At 49.3% G+C, this 12,240-nt stretch overlaps 1 protein-coding gene across 3 annotated transcripts in view; it reads left to right on the plus strand.

Annotated features, from left to right (window-relative positions):
• Positions 1 to 323: 323 nt before the first annotated feature.
• TAGLN2 (transgelin 2) overlaps positions 324 to 12,240 on the plus strand; it is a 30,981-nt gene continuing 19,064 nt past the window's right edge. The window contains exon 1 of one of the 3 annotated variants that reach the window (XM_083477854.1): positions 324 to 471. The gene's annotated coding sequence lies outside the window, so the exon portion shown is untranslated. Of the gene's footprint in view, positions 472 to 4,390; positions 4,501 to 5,479; positions 5,652 to 12,240 lie in introns of those variants that run through there. The other 2 variants (XM_083477855.1, XM_083477856.1) reach the window with 2 other exon arrangements.

Genomic DNA, 12,240 nt, shown 5'->3' on the forward strand with positions numbered 1-12,240 from the left:
GTTTGGACTTCGGGTTGTTATTTTCATTCCGGACTTAAGACGGGCTTGCAACGGGGAGGAGAGCACGTTGCAAGCAGAACACCACGTACTCGCGAATAAACCGGCAGCCTCCCCGGGACTGTCCCACCGCGAGCGAATAACTTGCAAGCAAGTCTTCCCAAACTGCAATCAAGTAGCGCTTCACTCCCCAAAGCGGGGGTCCTTAGGGCGCCAGTGGATCCCCCTCGAGGCTTGCTCACGAGGAAACCCTTTGCCCGGCTCCCAGTGGCCGCCCTGCGCCTTTAAGACCTCTCCCCGTCTTCCCCCCCTCCGTTTTCCCTCCGCCGGGGGTGGCACCGCCTCCCCGCCCCTCATTAGCGCTGACATCAGCCTTAAAAGTCCCAGCTTTGGGCGTGGAGGCGCAACGCAAGACGCGGCTTGATCGACCCGGTGTCTCGCTCGCAACAGCGCCTGCGACGCCCCGGTGGGAAGGTAAGGAGACGCTGCGGCGGAGAGGGGCCGGGGCTCAGCCTTAATAAGCTGCGCTCGCTCCGTCGGGGAGCTGTGGTCCGAGCCGCCGCGCTCTGCACATGTGCTGGTGAACTCTTTTCTCTCTCTCAGCGTGGTCTGTTCCGTGCCTGAGTTTCCAAGAGAGGCCTCGGTCCTGGTTTAAGAGGGCAGAGCCAGAGGACTGGAGGGGGATATATGCTATGCGGTGCAGATAATTGTGGTTCATAAACCGCGACACCCAAATAGTTCCCACCCAGGTTTAAAGCGTGGGACGGGTCAGGGGTGGGTGCTTTGGGAGAACCAAAAAAATAAAAAAGGGGGAATTGGAGCCCCCTTTTCGTGTGGGGAGAAAGAGGGTTGATGTCGAGCTATTTTCCCTAATTATGTGCGGTCTTTTCAAATCGATCGCCACCCTTTCTGCTACGGGGGAGGTCTGGTCTGAAAGTAAAGAGTCTGGGTGCGTTTTCCGAAGTTTTAGAGTAAACGGCGCTCCGGTTTAAGGGGATCCTGTGTAAACGATGTATTTTTTCCCCTCCCCGCCCAGGCGCCCTGTTCTGTTTGGGGAACGTCCAAAGCTCCGTGGCTGAATATTTGCTTTGCTTTCAGAAAGTTCTATTTCCCCGATAAGAGTGGCTCCTGCCTCTAGTCCTAGAGCGCTGCTGCCAGTCAGTGTAGACAATATTGAGCTAGATGGACAGCATCTAAGGCATCTTTCAAGGCCCTTTGATTTGCCTTGCCCCGCATCTAAACGCCGGCCTGTGCGAACATGTGCGTTGCGGGATGATGTCACCTCCGCTTGGCTCCTTTGCTTCATCAACCGGATTATAGGTATTCACTGCCATAACACCGGAAACTAGGTGGCTGTGACCCTTAGTCTACTTGCTTGAAAGTGATGTCATAGAATTGTAGAGTTGGAAGGAACCCCGTGGGTCATCTAGTCCAGCCCCCCTGCAATGCAAATATTTTGCCCAAAGCAGTACTCGAACCCAGAACCCTGAGATTGAGAGCCTCGTGCTCTACCAACTGAACTACTACAGCTGTATGCATCTTTCGCTTACTCCTACACACACGCGTGTGTGTGTGTACACTTGACAAAATTTAATCCAAAGGAAATATGTTTAGGACAAGAGCGTTCATCCAGACTAAGCTACACTTAAATCCTAGGCACACTTAAACTGCAGCCTTAACTCTTCTTTCCTGGGAGCAAGCCCATTTGAGTTCAATGGGACTTAACTTGTGAGTAGGCATGGCTGGGATCGGTGCCCGCACTTGGGAGCCAGCCCCACTGAAAGCAACAGGGCTTGCTACTGACTGTATTAAGGACTGCGTGTACAATTTTATTTTGGAGTTTTAACTTGTTGGATAAAGTTTCTCCTGAGCGTACTTTCACCCCTCTTTGGCGCTTCTTTGCAACTGCTCCCCCCCCCCGCCAGCCCAATTTGCTACATCTCCCTTCCAATTTTGGGTATCTCTCTCTACTGGGTTTTTCAGTGGGGCCTGCCTCACCCCGCGCCAAAATCTGTTATCAATGGGATAGAGCAGGCGGAGGGGGAATGTGGTTTCCTAACGCTGTGCAACTGCTTTTGAGTAATGAGGTCTGAATGAGTAATTGTCTCTATTTATGCAGGGGGAAAAGGAGGAGGGGGGGAGAGAGGAATTTGAACCGCATCACTGAGCAGACCCCTCTCCTGGAAATGAGACAATTTGGCAATGTCTCCTTGCAGACTGTCTTTTGCTTCTTTCAACTGAGGCACGTCCTCGACTGATCTCTGACGGAGGTCGGAATGTAGGGATGACGAAACTGGTGTGGCGGGGGGGGGGGCAGAGAAGTTTTCTTCTGAGCCTGCTTCCAGTCTACGCAAGAAAGGACTGAGTTGCCCTGATGATGACTCCTTAGGGAATGATTTCAGCTGCCCCAGGGCTGTGGTCACAAAACGGAAGAAGTCTAGTTACTTTTCTAGTGGGAGATAACAAGGTGGGCAGAAAGGCATGTGTGGGTTCCGTTGTTACCTTGTGGAACTCCTTGCCACAGGAGGAAGCGGCGGCAGCGGAAGCTGCTCAGTTATGGCATTGGTATAGCACTGTGGCTGAGGATGAGCTTGAGATCAGGGGACCTTGCCTTTTCAAAACTCTCTCTCTCTTTGTCTCATGCTCACTAGGTGGTTTTAGGTGTGCCTCATGTCCACATACGGAGATGATATTTGCCTAGGCCACAAGGCACTTGTAAGGGTTTCAGTTTTATACAGGAGAGTGAAGTATCTTTCGTACGATTTAAGCCCAGCCTTGTCCATGAATATTGTTTTCATAGGTTTTGACCCACGATAGAGCCTCCATAGCAAGGCCCAGTGTATCCTGGATTTCTAGGTACTGGCATAGGCCCTAACTCATGAGCTTCTCATATCATGGGGAGGCTGTGCCCCTCTGGAAGTTGTTTAATTTCAACTCTCATCAGCCCCAGCTAGCAGGACCAATGGTCAGGGCTAAGAGGAACCACAGAGTCCAGTAACGGCTACATGTTGGCTACTGTCATGGATGCTTTAGGTGAGATTCCTGCATAGCAGGGGGTTGGACTAGATGACCCTAGGGGTCCCTCCCAACTCTGATTCTGTGACCCTCCCAAATACAGGGTAAGCAGGATGGGGGTGTAGCCCAAAGGTGGCTCTCCTGTTTAGCATGTGGATGACCCCAGTTTTGAATTCTGACATGTCCTTTTCACAGATCAGCAGCAGATAATAAGGGAGAAGAAGTCGTTTGGCCCTGTGGCCTTGGAGAGTGACTGCTGCGTAGCCAGCAGTGAGTTAGGTGGAACCTTGATCTGATTAACAATATTTCAAAAAGTGTTCAGGGCTTGCCTCTGCCTTAAAAACTTGCAAGGCCCTTGGCACGCTTTCAGATGTTGAAAGGCAAAAGTAATGTGTGGATGCAGCAGACGCGTGTAGAACTCCCCTGATATGTTTTCAGCTCTGTGTCTCACCTGGGAAGCAAACCTGGTTTTATGTCTGTAAAGTGGATACTGCTGACAACCTGATAAGACAGGTCAGAATTGCTTTGGGTGCTGCAAGAGAGTTATAAAACTCCAGATGCATATTGAATGTTCTAGGTGCCCTGACTTTTGTAGTCTTTGATATGCTGACATTGAGGCTGAAGTGGGCTCCTTGTTTTGTGCAGCCCGAATAAGGAACTGGAGTTGGCACACCCCTGCACCCCAAAATAAGCTCTGGGCTAACTTACACCATAAACCTCCATGACCTGGAAGCTGCCTGCTTTCAGCTACACCCCCATTGTCTCCCAAAGCTATGCAAGCAATTGGCACACATATAGAGCTGGTAATTGATCCTGCATTGTTTGAAATGGGTGTGGAACACCCTGATAATAAGGGATAGGACCCGTTTTAATTTTAAGCAAAAGGAAACCGCCTTCTTTCTTGCCTGCCTTCTCTCCTCCAGTACACACACAGCTTCCTTTGTTAGACTTGGGCCAATTCTGCAATGGGAGCCTTGGGCCCAGGAAGTCCTAAACCAGGGGTGGGGAGCCTTGGGCCAAGGGGCCAATGGTGGCCCTTGAAGCCTCTCTATCCAGCCCTTGGCATTCACCCCTGGCCATGCCCCTCACAAGGCCCTGGATATTTTTGCTGGCTGGAATGTGCCTGATAATGCTTCTTTCTTCAAGGCTGGGTTGCGGCTTTCCTTCAGGTGTTTTCCTTCAGGTTCTGGAGCCTGAGCTTCATCTAAAATCACTTGCAGTCATGCAGATCAAGGCTGGCTTTGGGTCTGAAGAGGCCTTTGGCAAAGCGTCTCAGGTAGGCAGAGGGCTCTTTCCTAGGTGGGCTTCCCTGTTATGGGTCTTGGTGGCTGGCAGTGAGCTTGGATACCCACAATGCCCTGCTAGGGAGCAGTGCTATTCCCAGGGCATTGTGGGGAATCTTGAAATGGCAGGTGGCTCTCAAGCCCAGCTGTCCAGTGATCCGTACAGGTGACCATGAGGATGGAAACGGATGATTGACACAGCTGGGTGCGTGTGTGATTTATTAACTCGCCTTTTAACATGGGTGCGTATGTCTGTGTCTTGCACATTGGCCTATGTTGCTGTGGTTAGCAGTTGCCTGGTTGAGGTTTGTGTTTTGGGGGCGGGCGGGTGTTGAACACAGCCTAAATAAGCACAGCCCTTGACAGGGTAAGTTGCTGCTGTTGTTGATGGCATAAATCAAGCGGTAAATCTCAGCCTGGGCTGTAGCACCTGCAGCCGCATTGCAGCCTTCACAGATGGAGGCAGCACTTCCTGTGTGGTGGAGAGGATGTGAGGCTGAACTTTATCTCTGGTGTTAGATTTCTACATAGCAGGCAACTCCCCGTTTACATGGGGGCTGGTTTCCAAGGAAGTGCATGTTTTTAATGAAATCGCATATATTGGGAACGCTATTGGAAAAGCCTGCAGACATCCTCTAAACCTCTGGAAACCCTCAAAAAACAATTTAAAAACAAAAAATCTACCAAACCCCACCACGGTCGCTCCCTCCAAGTCCCCTTGCTCAAACTCCCAACTCTCCACAGGACTCAAAGGTTGGTGCAAAGGCTTCTGGGATTGCAAGGTGCAATTTTTGCCATTTCATGCTATTTTTAAGGCCGTTTTTGCCCCCTTTTGTGCTATTTCTTGGTTTCTCAGTGATATGTGCATGCGCTTGTCTGTACACAGGGACTACTTCTCCCTAACACCATCACCTGCGGAATGATGGGGCAGTGAAGCATTTAATACTGCCGCCATACTGCCTGGTATACCAGAGCCAGCAAATGTGGGGGGGGGGCATGCATGTGGTGGGTGGGCAACAGGTGTGAGCTTTACTTTGCCTGCATTCCAGGTGCATGAAAATTGGAGGCTTGAGGTTTCCTTGCCTCTGCCTTGGAATGTACAACCTGAGCCTCTGCTTATCGCTTCTGGAGAGTGAGGAAGGGAATTAGCTAACTTGATTGCTACTTCCTGGAATTGGTGGAGTGGCTGAGTCCACCTCCAGAAATGGAGACGGGAGGGGTGGCTGAGAGCAGGCCTTGCGAGGCCTTGTTGTGAAATGGCAGAGGCCTGAACTCCGGGATCCCATGTTTATTAGGCACCTCTCCTTATTACCTTCAATGCAAATGGGGAAGCTCCCTTTCCCATGTCACTAGCAGGTCAGCATTTTTTTTTAATTCTACTAAATTAAAATATGACTAGAGCTTGATTAAAATAATTAAAGTTGGCTGCAGCAGAGGAAGCCAGGAGCCGCAAGCTCTGCGTGTGTTATCTGTCCTCTTTCCAGGATCAGCGGTTTGGTTTGGTTTGTTTTGGAAAAAGGTGTGGCTCAGACACAAATCCTGGCTTTCTTTTCTTAAATAAACGTTTAACTGACTTTGCTGCCTTGGAGGGTGTGTAGGTCCTAGACAATCTCAATTCCACCCCCCAACCCTGTCCGCACTCCATTATTGTTGCCAAGGTGGGATTTTAATCTGGTGCCTTTTAGATTTTAACAGCGACCAAACAGGTGGAAATGACCTCTGCAGAGCCCTTACTCCAGGTGTTGGCAAGTGGAACAAATTCCCTGCCTCCTAGGCACACGTGTGTGCAAAGTATGGGCAAAGTAAACTTTTCTAAACCCAGGCAGTGCTCCTGAGCATGTGCAAAGAACTGGGTTGCTTCCAGGTGACCTGTTTGCTGAGCATTCCTTCTGATTTGTTTGCGCAAATTTTGTGGGGAGGTTAGTAAATATCGGCTATATATTGAGCATTCATTATGGTTTGTTCTTGGCGAGCTTTCAGTTGTGTCAATTTGCTCGTTCGTGTCCCATTTTCCAGTGTGTTTCCCTGTCTCCTTTATTGAAAAAAAGCCTGTTGTTTTTAAAAGTTGGGTTAAGCAGTTTTGTTGTGCCAAATCAATTACTTGCCACAACCTGAATTTGCTGGTGTGTGATTTGAACCCCGCCTGAAAATAGAGACAGTCTGGAAGCACCCTGGATCTCTAGTGTGAAGAACATGCTTGCACATCTACCCAGCACATGCTCCGGACGATTTTGTGCATACTGAACTTGGGGGGCTTGCAGCGACTCAAGACAGACCTGCAGATGGCTGTGCTGCTATGGGGTTTGAATTTTGAGTTACTGCTAAGAGGCGTCTGTCACAAAATAGTTGGCGATGGTGGCGGGGAGGGGGAGCATGAAATAGCGCAGATTAAAAGAGAGAGCTGCTTCTGACAGCCTTGTGCTTTTACCACGGGGTGCAAGCTGTGTCCTGCTGGTCCTGACTGTGGAGAACTCACAGTATTGATTTTACAGACATGCATACACAACAGCCAGCATCCTCGTTACCAGGAAAAACATGTACAAGATACCGTATTTTTTGCTCTATAGGACGCACTTTTTCTCCTCCAAAAATTAAGGGGAAATGTGTGTGCGTCCTGTGGAGCAAATGCAGGCTCCTTGGCTTCAGCGATAGCAACGCGAAGCCTCCGAAGTGCAGAGGGAGCGCTCCCTCCGCGCTCTGGAGGCTTCGCGCTGCTTTCACTGAAGCCTGGAGAGCGAGAGGGGTCGGTGCGCACCAGCCCCTCTCACTCTCTAGGCTTCAGGGATAGCCGTCTGAAGCCTTCGGAGCGCAGCATGAGTTCCCACTGCGCTCCGCAGGCTTCGGGTTCCTTTCGCTGAAGCAAGACTCTCCTGGCTTCAGCAGAGAGGGAGAGCTGAGCAGCGCCCCCTCAGCCAAGCAGGAGGAGAAATGAAAGGGGCTCCGTTTCTCCTGCCGCTTTGCTGAAGGGGCGCTGAGCAGAGAGGGGGAGAATTTTTTTTCTTGTTCTCCCCCTCTAAAACTATAGAGCGAAAAATACGGTACTTGTACCACTCTCTCTCATTTCAGAAACCGCTTGGAAAGTACCTGAACATTTTACCCCATGACTTCCTTTCTAGGAGGGTTAAGGACGATTTGTAAAAAAAGAAAACGAAAGCTTGAAAACTACAGCACCAGTGGAAGCCTTCCCTGTGTGGCAGATCCCCGATCAAGGGGATCGCAAGGCTGGATTTGCATGATGATCCCAGGTGGATCAAACTAAGGAGCGTTCTTGGTAGCTGATCTCATCAATAGCTAATCTGTGTCCCCTCTGGATAGATGTTCCTCCACTACAACTCCCATCAACCCATTTAGCAATTAGCTTACCTATCTGAGTTTCTGACACTGCAACCCTGACTGCTGCCCATGATGGCTAGAATTGGCGTTCAACATCTGGGGGGTGGGGGCAGGTTAAGATGCCCCTGATTAGACCTGTCGGCAGCTGAGCCTCTGTATTCAGGAGCAGTCTACCCCTGAATGCCAGGGAGCAGCTGCAGGGGAAGGCCACTGCTTTCTTGCTGCCCTGCTTGTGAACTTCCCACAGACACCTGGCTGGTTGCCTGTGGCCTGGCAGGGGTCGTTGGGGGGGTGGCACGAAGACACTGGCGGAACAGGCCTGTATGAGTCTGGCTGAGCCTGTCTGTGGCCTCTTCCACCCAAATTAGGCCTTATGGGACCAAGAGTGCAAGGAAAAGTTTGTATAAATATGAGGAAAGTGTTTGTTTGTTTTCACACACACACACCCGGGACCCCATAAGCTGCAGCTCCTGCCTTTGGCCATCTTCCACTGCCCTCCCTGCTTTTGCAGAGAGAAAAAATGTGCCTTTTTTGGCAAGGGCTACTGTGGCTTCAGAAAAAAGCTGTACTGGAAGAGGAGGCAAGAGATGGGGTGAGCTGGGGTGTTGGCTGCGGTGCTTAATCACGCTTTTGAGAACTGCCACTTCCCTCGCCTCTTGCACATAAAAGGGAAAAGTAGCTGTTACTTGGAATGCGGGCGAAAAGAGATCTTCTTACTCCTCCGGCATCTGGGGCTAGGCCAGGTTCATGAAGGGGGAAAAGAAAGAGGAGGAAACACAGGCTAATAAAATGTTCAAATACCCCTGACTCCCTAGGCTATCTCCTCTCTTCATCCTTCGGGAAGCTTGCGCTGTTAAGCGGCAATGGAGGAATGAAACACAATCCTGCACCTTAAAAAATAATAATTGCAGAATTTTATTTATCATTCTTATACGTGCTGGAAGCTGCCCAGAGTGGCTGGGGTGTAAAAATAATAATTAATGGATTTACACCATGCCTTTTTCTACAAGGACCTCAAGGTGGCAGACATCATTCTTCCCCTTCCTCAGTGAAATTGGTCCAAGGTCACCCAGTGAGTTTCATGGCAGCTTGGGAATTCGAACCCTAGTCTCCCAGGTCCTAGTCTGGCGCTCTAACCACTACACCACCCTGGCTCTGTGATTCTCCAATGTGCCCTTGCCTGACGATTCCCCATGGGTTTTCTCCACCCTGCATTCCTTAGAATGCCTAGGCGCCATTTATTTTGTTCCAGTGAGATTTGCTATTATTTTAATTCTTCATTTCATTTCTATACTGCTTTATACGTTAAAGAAATAAAATCACAAAAGTGGAGCCTGGTATCCAGAGATCTCTACATGGTCGCAGATTAGACCTGTACCAGTAGCAAAATGCACCTGGCTAATTTCTGACACTGCTTCCGAGGGCCGCATGACAGTCGTGAGCAGGGCCAGAGGCAAAAGCAGGTGGGACGCTGAATGCAGATTTTACATTTCCTCAGTAGGCCTGTTCTGAGCCTTTCACACACGTTTGTGTCTCTTTCCTCAGCTCAAGCCAGCAAGAGGCATTGTCAGAGTTCAGGGACAGATTTCCAACCAGGCCCAAAACTTTGAGGAATGTATTTAGGTGGGGCAGGGAGGGGTCTGTCCTGGGGAAACCACATGTGAGCTGGGGAGAGCCTCGGGGGCCAGATGGAGAGGCATGGAGGGCCACATAGGGCCCTTGGGCCTGAGGCTCCCCACCCCTGCCTTAGCCTCTCAGGTGGCGTAACCAGGGGCAACCATGGCCTCTACATCCTTTTAAGGACCCATGAAATGGGTTTTGTGTCAGCAGCCTTTGCAGGATGTTTGAGAGCCTTTGAGTACGTAATGAGGCGTGGGCGAGGCTGGAAGAAGATGGTCTCTTCTTACCTCGGCGAGAAAAACCCAAACTGGCAGAGCCGGGAACATAAGACAGTGTGCCAGGAGACATTTGTGGATGGAAAAGGAATGCTAGTGTGCAGATTAAAATTAAGGCCGTCATTCTCAGAAACCTGTCTGCTGCGTTGGTGTGATAAATTGTGCTGGCTTTAGGAACATGGGGATCTGCCTGGCACTGAGTCAGGCCAAGGACTGACATTGCCCACACGGACTGGCAGCGTCTCTTCAGGGTCTCCTGCAGGAAGTCTTTCCCAACCCAAAGTGGAGATGCCAAGGATTGAACCCAAGGCCTTCTGCAAGCAAAGGCAGATGTTCCAACACTGGACCCTTCCTCCTGGGTAACCCAGAGGATGGGTAAAATAACTTTTTCCACTCTCTACTCTAAATACATGCCAAGCTTCTTCTGGTTTTATAAGATATTTTAATTCAGAGAAAGTCTCTCCCATCAGATGTTTAACTGTCCTGGCTGGGAAGTATCCATATTGGAAAGGAAAAGTTATTATAGACTTCCATCAAATCCTCTTTTTCTTTCAGAAGCCTGTTATTCAGTGACTTCAGTGTAAAAGTGGGACGTTTGTTTTGAAAGCACATCATGGCAGGATTGGTCGGCATCACCTGCCTTGGTTAGAGTTCCTTTGCGGTGTCTCTGCTCTGTCAGTTAAACTGGCCCCAGTTTTTCACCCATTTTACAGCTGAGAAAACAGAGACTGGCAAATGCCTTGTCAAAGGGTTCACACCTTTTGAGTACAGGCACACTCAGAAGTCAACAGTTGCCTAATATAGGACTCTGTAAGCTGGACCTGACCAGAGCACAACAGGAACTCTCCCCCACCTTGCTGTTCACAGGGCTGTGTTTACCTTAAAAATAAGCTGCTTTTCAGTGTAACTTGAAGCCCTTAGGGTGGCTATATATTAACCAAAGGTGTTTTTTTTTTAACCCCTCGCCAGTTCATTGGTTAAAAACCTGGACTAGTGTCACCACAAAGAATCCTGCCACAGTTGTGAGTCTCAGTCGGGAGCCTTAAAAGACTCTTGCACTTATTTCCCTGTTGCCACAATCTCCCTTACCTGGCACAATCCGCCCCCAAAACCCAGCTCCTTTCCCTTCAGAGCTGGCACTGCCAGATAATAAGGAACAATCTGTGAGACTAGGAGGCCCCTGGCATCATCCAGATTTAGCATGTCCAGGCTTGCTTGGTGTCTGTCGGGCTGACAGGTAAAGGACGGCTTAGTGTGGTCAGCAAATTCCAAACAAGGCTGAAGGCCCGTTGCTTGGTGTTGCTAGCCTGTGCTTGGTGCTCAGAAGGTTCCAGGTTCAAGTCCCAGCATCTTGGAGTGGGCTGAGAAAGACCCCGTCCTTATTATTCAAATGGATGAATGGAATAAACAGCTGGGGCAGAGACTGGCTGTTGGCTTCAAAATCTGAAATGGAGTGGTGATTTGCCAGGGTGTTTACAGTGGGCTCTTTCACCTGGAAGAGGCGCTGCCTGCATGATGCATCCATCCCTGCCTCTCTCATATCAGGGCAGGGAAAGCTGGGGTTGCAATATTATACTGCGGTTGCAGGGGGGGCAGCTTGTGGCTGCTGAAGGACACCCCATCTGGAGCCAGAGCAGGGACAAACCTTTCCTTCCTCAGCTGCTTCTGGGGCCTATATATATATATATATATATATATATATATATATATATATATATATATATTTGCTTTCGTAGATTTTCACGGGTACAGGAATGCAGGTTTTGGTGTCTTCGGGTGTCTTCCCGTGTAAGAGTTGGGGTGTCTAGGCGACGTTTCGACGAGGTCTCACTCGTCATCTTCAGGCTGGTGCTTTCGGCTTCTTGTTACTGGAACAGAGCAGGATCTCAGTGTTTGAGTTCCTATAAATACTGTTGAGGGGGTGTGGTGTATAGCCTCCAACGTTCTGGGCAGAGAGGAAGTTCCCAGGTTAGTGTGCCTTTTCTTCTTTTGTTCCTTAATTACTTGAGGGAGGCTATACACCACACCCCCTCAACAGTATTTATAGGAACTCAAACACTGAGATCCTGCTCTGTTCCAGTAACAAGAAGCCGAAAGCACCAGCCTGAAGATGACGAGTGAGACCTCGTCGAAACGTCGCCTAGACACCCCAACTCTTACACGGGAAGACACCCGAAGACACCAAAACCTGCATATATATATATATATATATATATATATATATATATATATATATATATATATATATATATATAAAATCTTGGACTGTTCCTCTAAAATGGAGCAGGCTTGAACCAAACTGTAGCTTTACTGGCTTGGAACATCTATTTGAAAAGGAAGGAAGGCCTTGCAGCAACCTATTTACGAGCCATAATGACAGGCAGAGATCGGAGGCTGGGAGAGTTTTATAGGCAGCCGCAATTGAGACTGAATGGTGGATCTACATAAGTGTAACTGCCCAATAAAACATCAGCAGCTGCAGCCTTTGTGCTTCATCCAGATGCCCCAAAGGATTTGAGGAGGAGGTTCTCTCTCTCTCTCTCTCTCTCTTTCTCTCTCTCTCTCTCTCTCTCTCTCTCTCTCTCTCTCTCTCTCGTAATAGACTCTTCTTGGCTGACCTACCCTGGATTAGACTTTTCAACATCTAAATCCATGCATTTGAACATGAACCTGGCAGGGGGTTCTGATAGCTTGCTTTTTTCTACTTATATTCCATG

The sequence above is a fragment of the Podarcis liolepis genome, assembly GCF_965112155.1.
Source record: "Podarcis liolepis genome assembly, chromosome: 15".
Lineage (NCBI taxonomy): Eukaryota > Metazoa > Chordata > Lepidosauria > Squamata > Lacertidae > Podarcis > Podarcis liolepis.